This window comes from Pongo pygmaeus, chromosome 7 (genome assembly GCF_028885625.2).
Source record: "Pongo pygmaeus isolate AG05252 chromosome 7, NHGRI_mPonPyg2-v2.0_pri, whole genome shotgun sequence".
Classification (NCBI taxonomy): domain Eukaryota; kingdom Metazoa; phylum Chordata; class Mammalia; order Primates; family Hominidae; genus Pongo; species Pongo pygmaeus.
In genome coordinates, this window is record NC_072380.2 from 121,462,113 (window position 1) to 121,488,127 (window position 26,015).

The 26,015-nt window shown below is 35.3% G+C and overlaps 1 long non-coding RNA gene across 2 annotated transcripts in view; it reads right to left on the reverse strand.

Annotated features, from left to right (window-relative positions):
- LOC134739952 (uncharacterized) overlaps nt 1-26,015 on the reverse strand; it is a 47,296-nt gene that overhangs the window by 16,575 nt on the left and 4,706 nt on the right. The window contains exons 2-4 of one of the 2 annotated variants that reach the window (XR_010127115.1): nt 7,097-7,208; nt 4,575-4,619; nt 4,375-4,476 (exon numbers count right to left, since the gene is read on the reverse strand). This is a non-coding gene — a long non-coding RNA (uncharacterized LOC134739952). Of the gene's footprint in view, nt 1-4,374; nt 4,477-4,574; nt 4,620-7,096; nt 7,209-26,015 lie in introns of those variants that run through there. The other variant, XR_010127114.1, reaches the window with a different exon arrangement.

A 26,015-nucleotide genomic window follows, 5' to 3' on the forward strand; every position in this document is an offset into this window, starting at 1 on the left:
CAGCACCGTTGTATCTGCTTGTATGACAGGTCATTAGATCTGTGCCCTAGTACACATCCACTTTATCCCTAGGCTGTGGGGGTTATTGAAGGTCTTGCTTCCACCGGACATAGAATGGAGCAATAATTTCCTCCATGACAAAATCTTAGCTACACATCTTCTCCAATACTTTCTGCTCCCTCCTCCTGAATGAGTTTAACCCATTTGACTTTCTGTAATCCCCTCCCACCCCACCTGCCACACACGGTTATGTGTGTATGAAGTGTTCTTCATGCAGTTTGCACAAGGTGAGGAAAGATCAACAGTAATTCATTATACATGTGCTGCAATCTCAATTGTTGATTTTAGAGTCTCAAAATTTTGTTGTATAACCAGGACAAAAATGTTACTATACAAGTTTGGTCTCCAGAGGTTTATTAAGGAAGTGGCATACTTTGTTGTCATTAAGCCTAGTTTTTTTCTTGTGCTTACTAAGAGTTGTGAGTAGAAATCTAGAGCTTCTTTATGAACCCCCCCCACCCCCCACATCTAACATCCCAACAGAAACCCAGAATTTACAAACTCACTCCCAAAACTTCCAGTTATCTTTACTATATGAATAGATTTCTCCAGGTCCCTAGCAACTGCTGTCAATATGAATTGTTTTGCTATAACTTTTGAGTGACTTTGGAAACCTGAGTTTTCAAGGAAGTTTGGTTTGATTTTAATCAGAAGCAACTACCTATAGTGCTTTCTGACAGCCTGCTAAGTGCTTTGGCTGAAGTCCACTTTTTCTTTTTATTTGCTACCTTGATCTTAAGAGGTATGCACTTGGCATGCAAGCAAAATTGTAGAAAGGAAAATAAAAGGCAGCTCAGCCAAAATGTCTCAGGACACTTTTTTAACTTCCTATTTATGGTTAGACATATATAAAGGCTTATTGTAAAAGTAAATAAGAAAGAAGCTGAAAATACATAAGCATATAGAGAAAAAAATGCCCTTATGTCATATTATTGAGGCAAACTACTTCAAAACTTAATATCCTTTCAGCCTGCTACATATTTCAGTGAAAAAGGGAAAAAAATGAACATAAATGGTAAAAGTCATAAGTATGTTGGCTAGTGGTATGTATCTGCCTTGGCAAGTTAAGGCTGCATTAGAAATTCTTTTCCTAGCAAGAAATATTTAAACAAAAACTGAAAGATTGATTTAATGAAACTAATGGGTACACTAGGAGAATTCCAAGTTTGCCTAGAGCTGGAGAAGCCAGCAGAAGGAAGAGGAAGATGTTTATTTGATGCCTAATAATCCTGGACTCCTACTCCTCACAAAATTCTCAAATATTGTAACTCAAGGTGCTAACTTGGATCACTTTGCCCTCCCAAACCCACATATTAGTAACTTTATCTCCATGGCTTCTCTTGTGTAAAATAACTTTCAAGGAAACTTACAAACTAGTGGATGGGAATCTAAAAATTTATAATAAACATACTGCAAGGCAAAAGTCGGCCGGTACTATGAGAGGGACACAACAAAGTTAATTGCATGTTCAAAGGAGGGAGAGAACACATTCAGTGTTTTTCTTGGGGAATAGGGAAAAAGTATAGGGATGGTTGATGCAGAAGTGCTTTTGCTCCTGAGGTGGAGAATTGAACAGGAGAAATAATAAAGGAGGAAAAATTTCAAGAAATGTTCAGGATGTTTTTTCTTTCCCTGAAACACAGGTTACAGAGAAGAAACTACTAAAAACAGAGATATAGGAGAAATATTATAAAGCACCTTGAATGCCAAATTAAGACTCTGGTTGCATTTGTTATAAAATATTAGAATATTTCTGAGGACTGTGTAACAAGATCAGACCATACTTTAGAAAAAATATGTGGCAATGTCCTCAAGGAATGTGAAATATGAATACAAGGAGGCTTGCATTACAGAAGACGACATTCTTACACAAGTTGCGCTAGAAAATAGAACACAAAAACCTGAAACTTTAAGACAGGCAAACCAGAAATTTTGACATAAAAAGACTCTAATATAGAGGACTGAGTAAGGAGCAGCTACTTAGGCTTCTAAAGGGAAGCTTGCACAGAGACGCTACCTCTCTTGTAGGTGGGCTGGAACTCCCTGCACTCCTGGTCACCCCACCTGTGGGTCCTGCCTTTAATCCTTTTGTGTATAAGTCACTATGGGTTTCTGAGGTTGCATGTGGGTGTGCAGGCAGGGAATGAGTGATTGCAGGTAAGCGTCCCTTGGGCACTGAACATCCCTGTTCAGCAGGGCTCATCACAATGACAATGAAAGTCAACAATAAGAGCCAGTGCAAGATTCTATCAGGCGTCCTCCTGGGCATAGGACCGCTGAGAACCCTCACTCAGCCTGTTACTAAAAACCTAAAGCTGATGCCCACCTGAGGGAAGCTGCAGTATGTAGTGAGCCTGGCAGTAGCAATCAATGTTTACCTTGAATAGACCTCCTTGAGTCTACCATCTCCAGCAACCCACAAAGTTGGCCATGCAGGCCCTTCTCTTATGGTGAAACCTCCTTGCCAGGCTCCTCATTGGTAACCTCCACATCTGGCTGCCAGAGATGGGACGTGTCTTCCTTCCAGCATTACATAGCATGTAGGAAAACTATCTATAGCTGGGCAGAATGCAAAACGAAGAAAAAAAGAAGGAAAGGAAAAGAAAGGAAAGAAAGGAAAAAAGGAGGGAGAGAAGGAGAAAGAAAGAAATAAAGAGGGAGAGAGAGAACAAAATTTAAAACTACCAATATTAGTTCACTTGGATGGTGAAATGTTGCAGAAGAGGAAACAATTTTGTCTAAATAGAAAAGATATATCAGTTTTCAACATTTTTATTGTCCTGAGAGCCATTCTCCCATAAAAACACATACAACATACATATAATTGGGGTTTGATCAATATTTAAGTAGATAAATAAACATCTACTGAATAATTCATATTTCCAGCATAAAATAGATGGCACACTCATATAAAAAATTGAAAGAGAGTTTGATAAACTCTCTGTAAAGATGTGAGCAGAGTTAAAACATTAAAAACAACAACAACAACAACTAATGGCAATATTAAGGAGCTATTGCCACCCCCAGGCTGAAGAAGCAAGAAGCAGTTACTGAAATTTAGAACTTTGTAGTGGATTCCCTGGTGGGAGCTGTGACCTAAGGTGGAGGGATATAGCCAAGATGACTCCAAGGAGGAAAGCTCATGGAATAATTACCCTGATCGCTCTCTCTTCCAAGCCTATTGATCTACCAGTGCCTCTCACTGGCCAAAATCAACGTGAAACCAAATGGCCAGGGAGCCTCATTGATACAATCATTTCAGGCCAAACCCAGCACAAATTCCTAGACCATTTATTTATTTATTTATTTATTTATTTATTTATTTTCAAATCTATCTAGAGATTTTTTTTTCTTCTAAGGTATGCTTGCTATCTTGTTATCATCTTTCAAATGGTTAATATACATATAATATGTATATTATATATGTCTATTATATAATATATACATAATATGCATATATTATGAATACCTAGGCAGTTTTCCAAGGCCTGGAATGGAACCATAAGCAAAAAAACTAGGTACCCATCCTGAGTGAGCAGACAGTCTAGTGGGAGACAGGAAACATCCCAGAGCTCTACAGATCCCTCTTTGTAAAGAGAAAATCATAGGCTTTAGGATCAAACCAAAATATTGTTTGGTGACTAACCTATTTTTATGGAGCCTCAGTTTTATCTGTTAGAAGGGAATGGTGACACCTATTTCTTAGGGTTAATGTATGATTTAGAGACTATGTATGCAAAACATGTAATATCAGTGCCAGCATACAATGACTAATTTTAACTTTAGAAATGACTCAGAGCCCAGGGCAGCCTGTGGATTGTGGCAGGAGATACCGAGGCATTATAGAGACCTCACTAGTGGGCTTCTGCTTCCTTTCATCTCCTCTTCTTAGGCAGCTCCTGCTCATATCCTCTTCACTTCAGTGCTAAGCCTACAAAGGACTTGGAAGCACTAAGCAAAACTACCTCTGGCACTTGTAAAAGATGATAGCTCTCTCTTCCCTTCGAAATAGACAATTTCTTCTCTATTTTGTATTTAACATGGGAGTAGATGGTTGGTGGTGAGTGTAGCTTCATGTTTCCAGGGAACCCAGGAATGGAGGGGAGATCTCTATTCTAAGGTGGTTCCAGGTAGACTCAAGCCATGCAGTCTGTATGGGGAGAATCTGAAATATGTCCATGTAGAGTGTAGTCGTGGAGGCAGCTGGCTCTTCCTCTGCTGGCTGGACAGGCCTGCACCTTCTCCTGAACTTTTCTGCTATTGGGTTACTTATTAAGTGGATTGCATGCAGAACGACAGCCCAAGGCATTCTGAGTAATAAGCGAATAATCTTTCTTTTATTAGTGGTGCATGACCTTATTTACGATACTTCATATTACAAGTCCCAAGAAAGTTTTAGTTGAAGAGTCAGTATAACTGCAACAAAAAATGAAAAATTTCAATTTGCAAGGCAGGAAAAGTAAAAAAAAAAAAAAAAAAAAAAAACCTCAGCAACAACCAACAATATAGGTTACCTTAATGATCCAAACTCCAGGGTGCTTTTCTTTTTTTCAAACACACTGGAGGATAAACAGAAGTTTTATTTTATTATAGTAATTATAAAATGTAAATTTTTCCATACTGATATTTTCAACAAGAAATTTAATGTTTCTTTATTAACTTTAAAATACTTTCTTAGGTGTCATAACTACTTATAAGAAAACAGGTCTGCAATCCTCTTGGTTTTTATTGGTTTTCCAGTTATACACTGAGGGTTCCTCCCTACTAAATTTAAACTTAGTGGGATTTCTGACAAATAAAATCAAATTTTCAAAAAATTTTCAGTAATGCCAGTTAGGAATTACATACTGGTTAGCAAATACCCAGCAAACTCAATTTCTACACATCTCTTTTGCACTAAAGAATTCCGTGTGAATTATACTTTTGTTCAAAGTTGGTTGTATATTTTTACCTCCTATAACCTTCTATGAAAGATATTATAAAGACAAGTACTGACACTTGTTATACAGATGACTAAAAAGACGTGTGCTATGTTTGTTGAATACCTGTATGAGTATCCCAGTATACATTTTAAAAAAGTACGCCAGGAAAATAAAATTGCAGCTTCAATCATTTGACAACATCCTTCATCCATTTGTTAATTCACCATTTATTCATTCAGCACTAATGTTTTTCATTTACATGTGCAGAGAATTATGCTAGAAACAGTGAAAGGAAGAGTTATATGCCATGGGGCCTACTTTTAAAGAAGTTCATGTTTCTGCTAAGGTAACTATGGATAACAAAACTCAATCACAGTTCAAGAGCTATGAAAGAAGTCCCACTGTTTCTATTTTATTTAAAGATTCATATATGTGGTAATGTCACCTGCAACATGAAACCAACTTCAGAGATTAAGAGAATGAGGCACAACATTATCAAGTTCAAGTGTCTTAGGATATCCATGTTTCCTTTCCAACAATTTCTAAAATTATTTGCATTACATATGAAGAAATTAATTATCAGGAAACTATCAACAAATACAAATGCTTTTTTCATTTATATGTATTGTGCGGTGTGACTTTTCCTGGCTATTGCATTACATTGTCAATATTTTATTTTACTCCGAGGCTATGGGCTGTGGATGACCTATTCTTTTTCATTTCCTCCATATCTAATATTCAATATTGTTTGTACAAGTAACAGCAAATAACCTTTTCCTTGTCAGGAATATGTGAAAACAGATTGCTTCGTTCTCTTATGCTGTAGTGTTAACAGTTAAACAGCAATTCTGTTTCTACCGAGTACAGCAAACATGGAGGTAATTTAGTGAAGGTGTCTCCCTCCTGGCAATTGCATAGGAGACCAAGCCAGGTCTCTGTCCATACTGCAGCCAGATTAAGCTTTGTAAAATGCAAAGTTGATCTTGTTACCTCACTGTTTGATATCTTTCAACGGTACCCAATTACTGTTAGGATAAAAACCAAATTATTTAACACAGCCACATGTCCTCTTTTCAGGATTGAGAGTAGTCAGGAACAATGTGGCCAGCCGGTAAGTAGTAGGGGCACTACATCATCAAGAAAAGATAAATGAAACAGGTTGGAGAGGTCGGGCGTGGTGGGTCACTCCTGTAATCCCAGCACTTTGGGAGGCCGAGGTGGGCGGATCACGAGGTCAGGAGATTGAGACCATCCTGGCTAACACGGTGAAACCCTGTCTCTACTAAAAATACAAAAAATTAGCCAAGCGTGGTGGCTTGGCCTGTAGTCGCAGCTACTCGGGAGGCTGAGGCAGGAGAATCGCTTGAACCTGGGAGGTGGAGGTTGCAGTGAGCTGAGATCGTGCCGCTGCACTCCAAGTTGGGTGACAGAACAAGACTGTGTCAAGAAAGAAAGAAAAGAAAAGAAAAGAAAAGAAAAGAAAAGAAAAGAAAAGAAAAGAAAGAAAAGAGAAAAGAAAAGAAAAGAAAGAGGGAGGGAGGACGGAAGGAAGGAAGGAAAAGAAAAACAGTTTGGAGAGATGGAGAACAATACATTAGAGAACATGTTTGAAGTTTAGAAAGGACACGCACAGCACATTTTTCATGAATGAATGAATAATTATTCTGACAGCGTCCCTGGAACTGAGCAAGGAGAGCCAATCACAAATGGCAGAAGTACAAATGGAAAGTCCTACCAGACCTTTGTCTGGGTCACAGCAAAACAATAGTCAAGTTGCCAAAGTATTCAAGAACCTCTTTCATAGCTTTCCCACATACGCACATTCTTTATAAGAAAGCCAAAGCACTAGTCTTTCATCAAGAACATTTCTGATCAATCTGTTTCTTCGTGCTCTGTTCCTGAATGCTCTCTGCATTTATGTTTTCATCTCCTTCACTTTCTTATTCAAGGCAAAAATCAGTTCTGGTGAACTCCACATATTTCTTAGGCTATATAGTCACTCTTTCTAAAAAAATGAATTGGTCTAACTATGAATAGCTGTCTGTTACTTCCACATATAAGGTTACCTTTCTTTTCTTTTTCAATGTTAAAACCAGAGTGATTCCATTTATTACCCTTTGTGGAGTTTCAGTCTTTCTGTAATATCCACTGTAGCCAGAAGATGTCAGTCATACAACTCAAACCGACTCTTTGCTCCTCTCCCAGAGTAGCCCAAAAGCAAACAGCCTAAAATTAAGTACAAGGATGAAGACCTTTGAAATCCTCTAAAATCCCAAACAATAGGTATACAATTCTACGCACTTAAATATGCTTTATGACACTTAATTTTGTCTATTTGGGGTTTAAAGAGATGTAATCAGTAAGCAGTTGCTGTTCACAGGTCTTTTCTAAATAGCTGGAACCAAATCAGTGTTGAGACAAAGGAATCACAGAACTGTGAAGTTGGAAGGGCCTTGAAGTTCCTGTAGCTTAATTTGCTACCCTCCTACATAAATTTCTTTTATACTGGAACAGAATAGGGATTTCTTGGTACAACCTAATTTCTGTATTCACACATTCACTTATTCATCAAAATTTTATTGAACATGTTCTGTGAGCTCAGCAATGAGATAATTACTAAAGATACAAAAGTAAAAGTGATGAAGTAGACATAATCCTTAATGGATTGAATTGTGGACCCCTCCTCTGCAAAGATATTTATTTTTTATTTATTTATTTATTTATTTATTTATTTTTTGGGACGGAGTCTTGCTCTGTCACCCAGGCTGGAGTGCAGTGGCACGATCTCAGCTCACTGCAAGCTCCGCCTCTCTACAAAGATATTGAAGTCCCTGGTATCTCAGAACGTGGACTTATTTGGAAATACAATCATTGCAGACATAAAGTTATTTAAGATTATACCGGAGTAGGGTGGGCCCTTATACTGGAGTAGGATGGGCTTATACTGGAGTAGGGTGGGTCCTTAATGCAATATGATTGGCATCTTCATAAGAGAAAGATATACAGGGAGAAGATGGCCAGGTGACGACAGAGGCTGAGACTGAGGTGATGCATCTGTAAACCAACATTAGGAGCTATAATTGGAGAGGCAACGAAAGCTTCTCCCCTATAGTTTTCAGAGTGGGGTATAGCCTTGCTGACATCTTGATTTCAGACTTCTAGTCTTCAGAATTGAAGGAATACATTTCCGTTGTTTTAAGCCAGCCAGTTAGTGATACTTTGTTATGACAGCTCTAGGAAACTAACACAGTCCCAAAAGGATTGCACAAGACAAACAGGCAAATCTAATACAGTGTGATAAGTGCTATTATACATATGGGGTATGATGGGAATATATGATAGAAATGTCCATGGGTGTATATCAGAAGAAAGATGTATGAAGGAAGCAACCTCCATCCCAAAAACAAACAAAAAGAGATGGCAAAGAAATGCCAAGTAAATTATTGGGAAGCAGTAGGATTATTTCCAAATGGAGAATAGCACCTAATTCTCTCGTCTACCTACAGCCTTCATTGCCCAGCTCAAACTCTGGTCAACAATCAAAACATTAGTAGAGATGAATCCCAACCCAGATGTTCTGAGACTTTGATTGTATCAAACTTTATTTGTAATCATTTTTTATTCCTTTTACATTACATCACTAAGAGAAAAAAATAAACTTTTTTTGAAACCTTTAGTGACTAGAGAAAGCATTTTGTACTAGAACCCTTACAATTCCACTAAGCCTTCATATTAACCCTCCCTTCTTCCTGCCAAACCCTGCCCTATGCCCCTACCCTGTCAGTGCTCTGGGTTTCCTGTATTCTCTTGGCTTTTGCTCTGCATCTGATTTGGCTGAATCTCTGCCAGTCAGCCTCCAGTACTTCCTAATTGAACAGGAGTTTTCTAGAACCTCTCATGTGCTCACCAGAGTTTTGTTCACCATTGCCCTTTTCTTGCTCCAAGATCACCATCTTCTCTCTACGACTCTAAGTCTCTCTGGGGCTTCCCATCACACTTGCTACCCCTGCTGTTCTTATGAAACTCCTCAGAATGCTGAGCTAAGGAAAGCACACAATGTAGGGCTGCCCTGGGCAGGGCTCTCCAGTGCATTTCTCAGAGCTCTTCCCTTCAGCATCTTTCTTAAGCATTGAGGGAGGGAACATGTCCACTAGCTCTCCCTTGGAGTGGGCCACTCAATTCTTTAGGTCACTAACTTTAACGCTTACTATGGTAGACAGTATTGCCCACAGTTGGAGAAATCTGGGTCCAAATGTGATTTGGGTTGGGGAGTTGATTGAAGGTACTTAAATCTTCTTTTGCAGAACTTCTCATAGCATGAAGTGACCCTCAGAGAAACTGGGAAAGTACAAACCAGTCCTGGCTTCCTTGGCCCTGTATAAATGCAGCCACACTAAAATATAGACATCCTGCTGCTGCTTCTCAGCTGACCCAGAAATTGAAAGATGCTGATATAGGACTTGTTACAGGATTTAATTCTAATATTGATAAAACAAGAACAATGGCTAAGTGATCAGTAAACTCAAAGTAATATTAGGCATCCATATGAAAAGTAATCATATGAAGACTTTATAGAAACCTAGAAAATATTTTGCTATAAATATATAAATATAGTTTTATATAAATATAAACATACATTTATATAAATATAGTTTCATATATTTATATAAATATATAAAACTTAAGGAAAAAAGTAGAATACAACATTGGCATACAGCTAAGATAAAAAAAGAGAGTGAAATATTTTGATCATACAAATAGCATAAATCATAGCTTTCACTTTTTTAAAATACCATTGAAAATTATGTATAATCCTTTCCTAAAATTCCTTTTATAATCCTAAAATGAAGCATCAAATATTTTCATTTTTTTCTTGTCATTTTTGGCCCATTATGTACTTGCCAAATTCTCTTTTGCTACTTTGCCTTTAGACACGTTGTTCCATGTCCTTGGAATACATTTTATTATATTCTCTAAGCAGAACATTAATTCATTTAATCATTTGGCATATATATATGCCAAATGGTGTGTGTGTATATATATATATATATATATATACACACACACACATATATAGGTATATATATACACATACACATATTATATATAGGTATGTATATTTTTATATAGAATAGGTATATATAGATATAGATATAGATATACACCTATTAGAGGTTCTATAGCATATAAAAGAATATAGGTATAAAATATTTAGAGGAGCATTTACTCCTTCAAGGTCCTCTTATCAAGACAAATTTCAAGGGGAATTCCCTTTGTGATGCTTTCTTAGTCCCCTTTCTTAGTCCCCTTTATATTTAATTTGGCATTTCCTCCTCTGTACACACCACTTTAAAAGCATCTATCAAATTACATTGTTAACAAGTGTTTATTGCATTTCTTCTTAGCTAGACTCAGGATATTGAAAAAAAAAAAACACATTGTCTTATTTCTTGTTGTAAGCCTTTAGCCTAAAAATGTACCTAGTTGATGACAGATGTAGGTGACAGAAAATGGACAGACAGAGAAAAGAAGGGCAGAAACGAGATAAGAAGGATGTAAGAGATTGGTGCTAAAAGGAAATAAATGATTTCAACATATGCAGATACAGTCTGATTACAGCACAGGGAAAAGCAGCTTCAGTCATACACAAAACAATGCTACTAGGCTTGCAAGGGGGTGACATCCATGCCCTTGGATTCATTAACTTGCTGCTTGTTAAACTGAACAGCCAACCCTATTGACCTACATTGTCAATTGTATTTATTTTATGATTCGTCTTTAGCCAGAACAATACAAGTAGTGGAGCATCATTATGAGAATTTAATTACCTCTAATGATTAGTAAGAGAGATGTTTTGAAGATAACTTTCACCTCTTAGAATAATAAATTGCAGATTTTTTCCTATTAGTTTGTAGCAGATAGACAAAATGGTGGTTTTTTGCTATGATTTAACAACAAACTCTGATTTTAGTAACTATTGATTTAACAGGATTGCATGCACAGGGAAAAAATACATATACATAATGTCTCTTTCTCTCTTTCCTTCCTTCCCTTTCTATCCTCTTTCACTCATCCCCCTCTCACATACACACCTTACCTCAGTGTCAGAGGAAAAATTACTCTCTTTTTCAGGCTTCCCAAGAAGTCCATAATGAGAATTCAATATCCCTTCCACAGCAAATGTGCACATATACATTTATATATTCATGATTCACTAAAGGGTTTCTCACAAGTTTACACTAGAGGAAGGTTTACATTGTTTATCCCTTTGTTAAAAGCAGTATTGCTTGGTACTTGCCTATGAGAATGATTTGATTTTAGTAGTAAAAACAGTATTTAGAGACTCTTCTTAGGGAAATTAGACATGTAAAGGTCTCATGATTTTAGTCTTTGAATTTGTGTGGAAGGTCAAGCATTCATTCATCCATCCATTCATTCAATTATTCATGAAACAAACATTTGTTGAATGTCAGTGTACATGGCAGGGACTAGGATAGGGCACACAGATGCAAATATTAATGAGATCAGATCACTTGCTCCTAAGAATCTCACAGTTGAGAAGAAAAGACAAGTAAGTAAAATCAGCACATAATTAGAAAAAGAGAAGCACATATAGGATGGCATAGAAGAGGGAACAATGAAGTGTTTAATTCTGCTTTTGGGGATCAAAGAAGGCATTGGTGAAACTTATCTGTTAAATCCAGATCCCAAACATATAATAAATTCATAGTGAGATTCAGCGGGTGCCTCATGAACTGCCTACTTTGACAGTTGGAAGGGCAAAGTTCTATTTATGTGTAAGTGTGTTTAGTGTGGTGACAAATGTGAAAATTGGGCCTAGGTTTCCAGGAAATACCCCAGAGATGAAAAAGTTAAGCCAAGATTTTTTTTCATCTAAATGATACAGAAATAATTTGCAATAAGGATCCAAAAAAAAGTGGAAAATAGTGAAGAAGTATGATCATAGACCCAATGTCTAGAATAGTTTGTGGACGATAATATATGAGTCACGGCCATATATTTTAGTTCAGAAAATCTGAACTAATTTTCTGCAAGCCCATCCTTATATGTATAATTGGAGCAGCCCAGGATGCAGCCTGATCTAGAAACACCATTTCAGGGCCTCATGCAGCTAATCAAGCTTAAGGTAATACCATATAGACTGAATGCCAATGGATCATACAGACTATTGAGGCTGGAACAGGCTCCTCATCAATCACTCTCGATTCCTTCCATCATGCAATAACAACTTCAGAGAAGTGCATTCATACATTTATTACTATGAAACTAGAATAAGATTAGTTCTTCAGATTTCTGGGAGGATCATGCTAAAAGGTACTTAGGCATTCTTAGGGATTATCCTGCAGTGCATTATGAGGAGTGTGTGTGTGTGTGTGTGTGTGTGTGTGTGTGTGTGTGTTTCCAGGAGTCAAGGGAGGAGCCAGCCAAAGAAACTTTCTAGAATTAGCTAAAGTAAAAAGTTGGGGAAGGGGGTGCACATTATAGGGGTACAAAGTAATCTAATAGAATGCAAGGGCAAAAATCTTGCTCAGCCTCATGAAAAGACTAGAACCACCAGAAGATCCCATCATCTCTTCTCATTGTGGCTTTCTCCCAATCTTTTTCACGCTTTATTATCAGTACGGAAACTGGCTTTCTCTTCTTTCCAATCTATTGTCATCAAATTTCTCTCAGCAACTTCTACAAATCCCTGAGGAACAGATTAATTCATTCTAAATTCAGAGGTCCAAACCTGGTACATGGAGCCTACTTCACATGGATTAGGTTATGCAGTGTTGAAAAAAAGAGATTGGATGTAAATGCGGTCATGACCTCTTTATCTTTTCCAAAACTCTCCATACTCTTTTAAACACATGGAATGAATATCAAAAAACTCAACAATGACATTTCTATTATTAATCAGAGAGAAAATTTCTGTTTGTTTCAATCAGGTAATGGAAATGATTTGGAAAGCATCCACAGGTCAAACAAATTTAGTATCACTTTTACTATGGAACTTGGGAACAAACCAATCTCAAAACTGAAAATTTAAAAATATATGTTTACAACCAAAATATGTGTGAGAAAATGTGATTTAACAAGATGATATTGATTCCTGTGATATTGCATACTGCTACAATGATAGATAACTCTAATAACATATTCATTTATGCATGCATGCATTCATCCCCTTCTTATCTATTGAGTCTATTGTTGCATTTCATACCCTCTGCTAAGTGCTAGATATACAGTGAGGAACAAGTTAGAAATCTTGGTCTTATGGTGAAGATGAAGGGAAATCTAATTTATCAGATAACTTTTCTCTAGGAGCTTTAAGGTTTTTCTCTTTATTTTGATATTAATTTTAGCCATTTAAATGGCTGGTAGGGGTATTTCATTTTTGTTTTAATTTGCATTTATCTGATGACTAATGATGTTGTATACAAATGCTCATTGGCCATTTGTACATTTGTGAATTGCCTGCTGTTTTCTTATTAATGGCTTGCAAATGTTTTAAAAGTATAGTCTGTGATTCATTAATCTTCATGAATGTGTGAGGTTCATTTTTTTTCCATATGAATATCCACATGTTCTAGCATCATTTGTTGAAGAACCTATACTTTCTCAATTAAAATAGCCAAACAGTTTTACAAAAAATAAATTGACTATGTATTTTGGGTCTGTATCTAGACTTTCTATTCTATTTCTTTGATCTATAAGTGCATTCTTCTACCAACAGCTCTCTGTTTTAATTACTGTTGCTTTGTAGTACGAGTCCTCTCATTTTTTTTTCTTTTTCAAAATTATCTTGGCTGTGTAGACTCCCTTTGCATTTCCAAATGAACTTTAGAATCAGCTTGCCATTTTTGAGCTAAAAACGGACTCATGGGATTTTGATTAGAATTGCATTTAATATATAGATTAATTTGGGGAAAATGTATGTTATATCTTCTCATTTATGTAGGTATCCTTTAATTTCACTCAGCAATATTTTGTAGTTTGGAATATCCAGGTTATGCATAGATTTTGTTAAATTTATCTATACTTCATAATAACCTCAATAAAACAAAACACGATGGACAACAAACTAACCATATCCTTCTCTCTACCTAGTTATGGCTAACTTTAGAACAATCTTTACCCTTGTTCTTACTTCTCTTTCTAGTTCTTAACTGACTGAAGCATAATATTCACAAACAAAAATAATTTAAGCTGTATGATTTTTGCTGTTTGACCTTGCACATATGAAAATCTTCAACTGGTCATAGTTAAACAGAACTTGGTCAGACTTGTGCAGAAATGTATAAATGAGTACTTATACAATTATATCTCAGGTCATTTGGACTCTATTTCACTCTCCCATGTATAATTCTATGGGAAACAGCATGGAATCTGGAAGAAATTTTGCACCAAGAAATAAGAGGACCTAATTTCTACCCTTGTATGTTGTTGTTTACTATTCACATAATCTTCAGAAAACTACTTATGCTTTTTAGGCTTTTGTTTCTTCATCCCAAATAAGTAATAATAATATATCTTTTCCACAAAGGCAGGAGACTGTACACAATGACTTCTTGGTGGTATTTTTCAGTTCTACAACTCAGAAGACGATGTCAGTGACTTACAGCAAGGAAATTTTTCAGTTTTTAAAAATTGAAATAAGTCACTCCTTGATATGTTATTTATGCTTATATTTGCAATGTATTATAATTAGTTTGGCTTGTGTTGAGGACTCAGATTAGGTACTTAGTAAATGTTGCTGAATCAGATTGCATTTCTAGGTCATATAAGGCAATGTAAGACTTAGTTTAACAGCCTTTAGGACTGATGATTCAGAAATATAGTTCAATTTTGCTCTTCATCCTTGTGTGACAAACACATTTAGTCCTGGCCATTGGACTGGTAGGAAGTACTTTCAGTGAGGCTGTAAAATTTAAGATCTATTCTGGTGTGATTGCACATTTTATGCCCCATGACCCACCATTTAATAACAGTGTGCTTGATCAAAAACCAGCCTTCTAGTCTGTTTACCCATGTTGCTGTTACTGAGAGATGATTGTGGGTTTTTTGGTCTACACTATGGAGATTATCTATGGAGATATTTTAGTTGTGTCAAAATGCATAAAAATCTGTAAATACCATAAGCATTTGGCTATTTAGTTAATATGATGGAATTGGGGAAAAGCAGACAGTCTGAGATTGTGAGCCATTCAGTCTTGAAAGATGCTTCCTTCCAGAGTGTTTAAGGTCATGACCTAAGTTTGTTGGAATTTCAGAAACCCATAATAATAATTCAGTGGTCTTGTCAGTTCAAAATTTCTAGACAAGTCGTTGATTGATACATCCCAGATTTTGGTGAGTCAAGGAGTAGCTTTATGCTACGTTTATTCTTTATTACACCAAGACTTAAGAGTAATGTCCCTTCCCTCAAAATGGATTTTAGGTAGCAGTTGAGTTTCCAGCTGTAAACTAAAATTATTTTTCCCCTTCACTTGGTGAATATCTGTCAATAAAGAGAGAATAGTGCTGTTGATTTACGGTCAAGCTCTTCTGGAACGATTTACTCAACAAATAAAGAAATGAAGTATAGACAGTCTAAAGTAGATACAAGTGCCTCAGCACCCAAGTTCTATGTAATGTTTTCCTTATTGTCATCAGCAACCAGTTCTTGTGCTTCTGCTCTTTCTTCTCAGGCATTCATTCACTTCATTCAACAAACTTACAAGGTGCCAGGAACCGACTAGGTACTGGACATATAGCTCTGAACAAAAGAGGTTTAGTTTGCCCCATGTTCACTTTGGTTTGTTTTAGTCATGAAAGTCTTCATGTTTGATTCCTTACTCTATTCTTCTAAAGTAAAACCATCCTTTCTCATGATGTGTTTGCCCTGACCATTGAATCCCATGGTTATATACTAGAAGGTTTTATAACCTGCAAATCAGATTCCTGTGTCTTATAGAATCCAGATTCACATTACATTGTTTAACATATTTATTTTAAATTTTTAGATCTTTGGTTTTTGAACATTTGTATTTTGATTACAGTAACTGGCTTTATAGAATATTTTTGAGCTGCTGTGTTTCCCTCATCTTGTATGCCAAAATATCAAGTGCAGTAAGTTTTTATGTTTGGTACATACATTTTAAAATAGTACTTAAAAAGAGATAGTTCTTTTGGTGGGTCTATTCTAATGTTCTCTCTCTCTCTCTTTCTGTGTGTATATATACGTGTGTGTGTGTGTATACACACATAAACACATACACATATATACACACATAAACACATACATACTTAAACACATGTAAATATGTATATATCTATCTATGTAAATCTATACATGTTTGCATGTCTATCTGATATAAGAGGGCATATTGGCTTTGCAATTTACAAATTCTATGCTTTTGTGCAGGTCATTTCACTTCTTGTTTTTCTCATATGCATAAAGAGTGTAGTAGGGTGGTAAAATCTATTTCATAGAGTTAGCTGGACCTTAATATATAGTAGCCATTATTTTGTTCATTTTTATTATTATCATCAAGTTTGGCAATCTCTACCTTGGTCAAATATTTTTAAAATGCATCATTACACTTTAGACCAAAGTTCCCACAAATATTCAGTAGAAATTTGAAAAGAATTAACTCCATCCAGAGTCTTTTCCCATCTTTTCCATGACAATCAAACCCATATCTCGGAATTTTGCCTCTATTGTCATTGGCTCATAACCTTCACACAAGTTTAAATATTTTTCTAGAATATGGCTCTCATTTTCACAGTATAAAGCCTAGTCCTGCCTGAAGAACAGACACTGTGCTAAGATTTATACAATTTTGTGGTTCCTCAGAAGAGCCTTCAAGGATATAAGATGGGAATATTGTGTCTGTGAAAGAATGTAGAATTCATACAGATGTTACATATTTAAGTAACACTGTAACATAGTAAGCAGCAGAGTCAGGAATCTAACCTGTGTTTGTCTGAACTCAAGACCTACTCTCCCCTATATTGTACTACCCATGGAAACCTCCATGTAAAGGCACTCCTACTTGCGTTAAATCTGTTGACTTTAAGGAAAGGTTGGCAATATCCTTGCTTCCTACTGTCTCATTCAAAGCCATTAGATTTTCACATTGGTTCCACCATGCCTACTTCGAAGACCACATATTAACTTTGTTTGTTTGTTTGTTTTTGAGACAGTCTTGCTCTTTTGCCCAGGCTAAAATGCAGTGGTGATATCTCGGCTCAGATCCTGGGTTCAAGCAATTCTCCTTCCTCAGCCTCCTGAGTAGCTGCGATTACAGGTGCCCACTACCACACCTGGCTAATTTTTGTAATTTTAGTAGAGATGGGGTTTCACCATGTTGGCCAGGCTGGTCTCGAACTCTTGACGTCAAGTGATCTGCCCACCTTGGCGTCCCAAAATGCTAGGATTACAGGTGTGAACCACCACATTCGGACTTAACTTTTAAAAGTCATAATTCCACCAATTTCCAGGTGCCTACCCAGTATGCATAAATTATTTATGCCAGGACCACAGTTCTCTTTTCTACTTCATAATTTTCTAGATGCTTAAGTAACTTCATTCTTCAAATGGACAACCGTTTATATACTATGGACTCATAATGCTTTTACCTTCTCTTCATTCCACTTTAGCAATGAATCCACAGTTATGTCCTAAACAATGTCATCACTTTTCATCCGTTTTTCACATCTGATATCTTGAAACTTGAAATGTGTCTCTCTGACTATAATTTTCTTCCACATTTTCTTACTTCTAAGCAATACACATTATACTTCTAATATTTCCATATCTCATTATTCTCTCAAATTATTGAGGCTTTGCTTTCCTCCTTATCCAGGCTGGAATACATGGTTCACTGATTTATCTTTATTTCACAATCCTCTAGGATTTTGTTACACCTCCATATTTTATTATAATCACTTTGTCAATTTCTAGACCTAGACAAATCAGCTGCCCATTTTCTCTAGGCCTTTTGTTAAGCTGTGGAATTGTGCCAAATAACATCATATAATTTTCATGATTAGATCCATTACCAATGAATGAAATCCAAATACTGACAAGCCTTTAATATTGCTTTATAAATCCATTTATTCAATCTGACTTAAAGCTTCATTGAGCACTTCTCAAGCTGTCTCCTGCAAGATATTACTATGTGTTCCTCTATATAGAAGCTCTAAAGTAAAATAAATTTGGAAATGCTACATATTATATCTAATTCTTATAGATTCACAATTTTCATTTGCATATTCAAGGCTCTGAGAACTACTACAGCAAACATAAAACTTCGCATAACATAAAACTTCACAAATTTATTTGACTTTGAAATCCTTTATTCATTTATTAATTTGTAGGAATCATAACATCTCAGTCAATACATTTTAGGAAATGCCATACTATATAAAGGGTGAGGTCCTTGCCTGGTTAGCTCACCACTGTATTCTCAACAGCTAGAAAGATACCCATCTCAGAGTAGGCTCTCACACAGATACAAATATTGGATGAATAAATAAATGAAATAACTAAAGCAGTTTCTGTGACTTTTTCCTGATCTTTTCAATTTTATTAACCACACTACTGCACCCTCATTATCAAGTGAAGCTACTGGACACGACTGTTTGTTTTCCTTTCACCTCAACATCTTTTCAAAACATTGATTATTTTTTCATAATTCTCCTGTCTCAGAAATATGTTTGAGTTTTCATGCTTAATAATAAATATAGATGCTTAGGAGATATAGCTAGATGGCAGTCTCTTTCAGATATTTCATTTAATCTCTTAATCCTGTAAACTAAGTAAAATGTTCTCTTCTATGTAGGTGATAAAATTAAAACTCATACACACCACAGTAAGAATTTGAACCCAGAGCTGTTGATCTCCAAGGCATATCTTCCTTCCCAGCCCCATTGTTAACCCCCGCTTTCCAAAGATAATTATCTCATTTTGTTAGATTCCATACTAGGTACAGCTTATGTAACAACTAGATCTGCTAGTCCTTCAGCCCCACATGAGATTATAGCCCCAGCTAATACCTTAATTTCAGCCTGGTGAAACCCTGTGCAGAAGACTCAACTAACATATTCCTAAACTTTTTGCTTCCCAAGACTGTGAGATAATAAAAGGGCATTGTCTTAAGATGCTAAGTTTGTGGAAATTTGTTACACAACAATAGAAAACTAATACAGTCTAAAATGACAGATGTGACAAATAGGACAAAAATAGCCTGACACATTTAAGCATATCAGTAATTACCTTAAATGTGAAGAGTGTAAATACTCTAACTAGAAAACAAGAATGTAAAACTAGATTTTAAAAAGAAAAATATATATGTGATTTATGAGACACAATTTAAAAATAAGATTAAAGAAAAAAAGGCATATAAAAGAACTGAAAAATATATATTATACGAACACTAACCAAAAGAAATATGGCACATATATATTAACATAAGACAAAGAAGACTTTAAAGAAACAAATTTCAAATACAGTGCAGGTTTTTGTCCATAAAGAATTAAATTAGAAGTCAACAACAGATAGAAAAATAGAAATTTTTAAGTGCATGTAAATTAAGACACATGCTTCTAAATAACTCATGAGTAACATAGGAAATCACCATGAAAATTATTTAGTATGGAATTATCATTAAAAATATTTTGTACTAAAATTATAACTTACAAACATCTGTAAGATGTAGTAAAAGTAGTGCCTAGAGGGATTTTATAGCTTTAAATGCATGTATTAGAAAAGAAGTAGAGAATCAGTTATGTAAACACCCAACTCAAGAAGCTAGAAAAAGAAGAGAAAATTATTCCCAAAGAAAGTAAAGGAAGAAAATCTAAAAAAGTAAAAGTAGAAATGAATGAAGTTGAAAATAAACATAGAATAGAGACAATCAATAAAATAAAAGTTATTTTAACATTTATAAAAATAATTAATACCCCAGGAACATTACTCTTTTCAAATCATGAATATTAGAATAAGAAGGTATTATGAAAAGTTGATATCTTTGACAACTGAGATGAAATGAATAAGTTTCTTGAGAAATGTCAAATATCCAAACTGACAAAAGAAGAAATAAAAATCTGATAGGCAACTTTGGTTGATAAAGAAATTAAATCTGTAATTAAAAACCTTCCTACGAGAAAAACTGTCCCTGGTGAAATAACATTAGTTTTATAAAAATCCTTTCAAAGAATAAGAAAAGAGAAATACTTCCCAACTTATTTTGTTATTCTTCCCAACTTAGAATAATGCTAATACCAAAATCTAATTAGACATTATAAGAATGAGAAATTATAGACCACTAATTCTCATGAACATAAATAAAAACAAAATATTAGCATATAGGGCCAGGCATGCTGGTTCATACTTATAATCCCAGCACTTTGAGAGGCCAAGGCAGAAGGATTGCCTGAGCCATGGAGTTTGAGACCAGCCTGGGCAACATAGTGAGATACCACACTGATGAAAAATATAAACATTATCCAAGTATGGTGGTGTATGCCAAAGTACCAGTTACTTAGGAGGCTGAGGAGGATGATTGCTTCAGCCTGGGTGTTTAAGGCTGCAGTGAGCCATGATCATACCACAACACTCCAGCCTTGGTAATAGAGCAAGAGATCCTGTCTTAAAAAAAATCTATATCTATATCTATATCTATATATATATAATTTTTGGTCCTCAGATGTGGCTCAGAATCTCTTGAAATATTTTACAAAGTTTGGCTTTTTTCATCAACACAGTGTTTCACTGATGGTTTTAGTCAAAGCAAGAAAAAGAAATAAATTATGTTAAGATTGGAGAAGAAGAAATTATTTACCAGAATATTCTGTCACTATTTATCAAAAATTACTGGATACAAAGTCAGTATTAAATAATCATTTTTAATATAACAATAATCATTTTTAATATAACAAGTGGAAAATTAAAACTTTAAACTTTCAGTTAAAACAGTATCAAATAATATTAAATATATAAGAATAAATCTAATAAAGGACCTCTGCATTAGAAACTATGAAATATTTCTGTGACAAATATAAAAAAAGACAAAAATAAATGAAGTGGTATCCTGTGTTCATGGAATAGAATATTCTAAATATTTAAAGGTGTCTGTTTGTTCCAAACTGACCTGTAGAGTCAATGCTAGTTTGATCATAATCCAAACTGTTGTGTATGTATAAATCAACATTGTAAAATGTATAAGAAATTGTAAGGAATTGAACAAACCAAAACAATCTCAAAGAAGGGGAAAATCTGATAGATTTACTCTACTTATAGAGTGATTATTTTAAACCAAAAGTAATTAATTTAGTGTGGTTGATTGAAGAATGAAGGATGAATTCAGTCTAACCAATACAAGAATAGAGAAAGAGATCAACAGAATGGCATAGAGTCCTGAAACAAATATTCCACGTGTTTAGTAACTGATTTACAACCAAGTTTCCATTACCAATCAGAGGGGAAAGGTGGTCTTTTCAAAATATGGAGCTGAGTCAACTGAATAGCTAAAATATGAAATTTGACCCCTCCCAACACCTTGGATTATAGATCAATACAATCAAAACAGATCAAGATGTAAAAAGTAGAATCGTCAGTCTTCTTGAAATAAAAAGGGGAATATCTTCATGATCTTGGGATAAGCAAATATTTTTTAAATGGGATAAAAAAATCACTATGAAATAAATTTTTTATTGTTTATTGAATTACATTACTTAATATACTAGAGAGGAAAGCTACTGATTGGGAGCAGAGATTTACAATACATATATTTGTCAAAAAGCTTGTATCCAAGATGTATAAATAATGCATACTAAACTATATGAAAAGGAAAAATGTACAGTTTTTTAAAAAAGGCAAGAGACTTAACCAAATACTTCACAAAAGAGGATAATAAAATCAGTGCTATATATATGAAGAAATGCTCAACATCATTGGTAATCAAAGACAAGTTTAAAGCCACAAAAAGGATACAAAGACATACTCAGCACCAGAATAGCTAAAATTAAAAATATAATTTCAAAGTTGCTGAGGTTTTAGACCATCTGGCAGTCTTTTATATTGCTATTAAATGTCTGAATATGCACGTCTACCATTTGCAGTATCTGCTAAAGCTAATCATATGTGTTCCCTTTGACTAAGCAATTATACCCTTGAGTGTGTGTCCAACAAAAGCAGGTGCTTATGTCCACTTAAAGTCATGTAAAAATGTCCATAGCAGGTTTATTTACGATAGCCAAAACCTGGAAAGAACCCAAAGCCCTTCAGCAGGAGAATGAGCAAACAAATTACAAGATATTTATATAATGAATACAATTCTGCAATAAAAAAGAATAAATAACCAAGACAGTAAGAGAAGACCTAAGTAACAAGAATGGAATAAATATTCATGGTTATAATGATGCAAAATTTTAAAGATATCATTTCTCTCCAAATTGATCTATAAATTCAATGCATTTTATTATACAATCCTAAAAGCTTTTCTTTGGATTAAATAGACAAGCTGATCATAAGACTTATATAAAAGAGTATACTGCCAAGAGAAGTAAATGACACTGGCAGGGCCTCAGATTTTAAGTCTAGTAAAGCTAGACTTATAAGTCTTCCATCATATAGTCTTGTACGGGTGAAAGAATAAGCAAATGAAGCAATGGAACAGAATACAGAACACACAAATGTACCCATAAAAATATGAAAATGTCATGACTGTTGGTGTTACTAATCAAAAAGAAAAAGACACATTAATCATAATGTTAACCACAAATACTATGATGAATGAAAGTATTAATCAAAACACTATGGGTGATGTAGCTTTTCTTTATTGATTAGTAATGCCAACTGTGGTCATGTGGGGTTATCAATATGAAAAAAAATTAAATTAGACATATCTCACATTACAATTAAATTAAATTCCAGATAGATGAACGACCTAATGCTAGATCTTTTTTTTTTTTTTGAGACAGAGTCTCACTCTGTCAACAGGCTGGAGTGCAGTGGCACAATCTTGGCTCACTGCAACCTCTGCCTCCCAAGTTCAAGTGATTCTCCTGCCTCAGCCTCCCGAGTAGCTGGGACTACAGGCACGTGCCAACACACCCAGTTAATTTTTGTATTTTTAGTAGAGACGGGGTTTCATGATGTTGGCCAGGATGGGCTCGATCTCTTGACCTCGTGATCTGCCTGCCTCGGCCTCCTAAAGTGCTGGGATTACATGTGTGAGCCACCACGCCCGGCCCTAATGCTTGATCTTTAAAACTTTTTGAAGAACATATTGAAAATATACTTTTGATTTCAGGAAGGAAATGGTGACAAAATAAGACACAAAGAGCAAAATCTATAAGCAAAAAGTTGTTACATTTACAACATTAAATTTTCTGTTCCACAAAAGATCATAAACAAAGATAAAAGACAAACCACAAACTGAAAAATGATATTTGCAACTCAAATCCATTCAATAGAAATATGGGCAAACATTATGACCAAAGCAATTTACAGTAGAGAAACATCAAACTCCAATCAACATATTCAAAGATGCTTTACCTCATTAGTAATCAAAGAAATGGAAATTAAATAAAAAATAGAATACCAGTTCCCTGCTTCCCACTTGCATGTCCTTAACCCCAGATGGGCAAATAAGTAGTCTGTTAATGCAAATAGTATCACAAACATGAAGCAAGATATCTGTGACATCATATAAAAATACTGAGATTTGGAACTGGTATAGACCTTTTGGAGAATGATATGACAATATCTAGAAAATTTAAATATGTACATAGTTTTCAACCCACAAATTTCACTTCTACATATATATCCTAGAGAAATCCTCACATTTATGCACATGATGATATACCAAGATTAATCACTGCAGCATTGTTCATAATGCTGAAAATTTAGGCAGCAATCTAAATGTTCATTAAAGCATGTATAAACATTTTTTTCTATATTTTATACACTGGAATACCACAAAGAAATTAAAATACACGAACTGTAAGTCTATGTACTACGGATAAATCAGATAAAAATAATGTTGAATGGTGACTATTTTCAGAATGATGTATACAGTCTGATAACATATACATAAAATGGCATGAAAAATAATATTGCATAATATTCATAGACACATAACTATGTAGGAATGGTATGAAACATATGTAAGATTTTTAAACATCAGTTTCCAGAAAATGGTTATTTTGGGAGAGGAGACAGTGATTTAAATATTAAACCATGGACATTTATCACTTCCCCAATCAATACTCTTATAATTTCCTATGCCTGTCTTTGCTTTAGTCTCTTAATCCCATCATCTTCATAAGCTGAGGATGTATGTCGCCTCAGGACCCTGTGATGATTGTGTTATCTGCACAAATTGTTTGTAAAACATGTGTGTTTGAACAATATGAAATCTGGGCATCCTAAAAAAACAGGATAACAGCGATTTTCAGGGAACCAGGGAGGTAACCACAAGGTCTGACTGCCTGCGGGGCCAGGCAGAACACAGTCATATTTCTCTTCTTGCAAAAGCGAATAGGAGAAATATCACTGAATTCTTTTTCTCAGCAAGGAACAGCCCTGGGAAAAGAATGCATTCCCAGAGAGAGGTCTCTAAAATGGCCACTCTAGGAGTGTCTGTCTTATGCATTTGTAGATAAGGGATGAAATACACCCTGGTCTTCTGCAGCGCCCCGGGGCTTGCTAGGATTGGGAAATTCCAGCCTGGCGAAATGCTAGTCAGACTGGTTGTCCACTCTCAAACCCTGTTTCCTGTTAAGATGTTTATCGATGACAATGTGTGCACAGTGGGACATGAAACCTCATTAACTATTCTAATTTTGCCCTGGCCCTGGCAGCACCCTGGCTCTGCCCCCATTTGCCTTGTGATATTTTATTGCCTTTTGAAGCATGTGATCTCTGTGACCCACACCCTATTCATACACTCCCTCCCCTTTGAAAATCGCTAATAAAAACTTGCTGGCTTTGCAGCTCGGGGGCATCACGGAACGTGCCGACATGTGATGTCACTGCTGGAGACCCAGCTGTAAAATTTCTGTCTTTTGTGCTCTTTCTCTTTGTTTCTGAGACTGGTCAACACTTAGGGACAATAGGAAAGAACCTACGTTGAAATACTGGGGCTAGTTCCCCCGATATTTCTATAGAATAAACTCGTTTATAAGTTTTTTAATAGTGACTTCTTAGTTTCTTTTTGAGAGTTAAGAAATATTCCATTGCTATGAAATACATTCAAATAGAAATGTCACTATTACACAAGTGCATAAAATCCATAACAAAATTGAAACTAAATTCTCTGTACTCTCAGGCCAGTTATCTTTCCACTGAATCAAAATTGCCTTTTATTAAAAAAACTTTACATATGAAATATGGGAAAGAGAACAAAAATTCATAATAATATTTTCTTTTGTGGTCAGCATTATGAATTATAATCATATGAGACATTTACTGAGCTCTACAATTTGTTCAAAACCCTACCAACGTTACAACATTATCTCGTCTAATCATGAAGCACTGCTAAAGATTGAAAGTTTAGGTAATTTGGGTCCATTACTTCCCTTCATTTTCTCTCCTGCTGCTTCTTTTTTTACTGATTGCTGTATGACAAGAAAGAAAAAAATAAAACCAAAATTGGTGAACTAGAAGTTGTATGAAAAACTTGGTTTCACAAGAGATTGTCTAAAAATGAACATTTTAATAATATGTGCCAAATCTTGCTTTTACTACCAAGGTTTATGTGGTTTCCAGTAGAGATTTCAAAATATGAGAGGACATGAAACAATATGAGGAATTTCAATTTTTGTTTTAAATAAAAGGGAAAAAATGTTTTGCCAGGCTGTCTGAACATCCTGATTCAGTCACAGGAACATCTCCAGGGATACTGTCTGAAGCTAGCATAGAGAAAAACCTATTTAGTTCCCTTTTTGGTTCTCAACTTGGACATAAAAGTTTTCTAGCCTGAGCTAGGATGGAAGTGAGCACTCCCACTGATGAAATTGACTCAGAGGTAGTCAAGA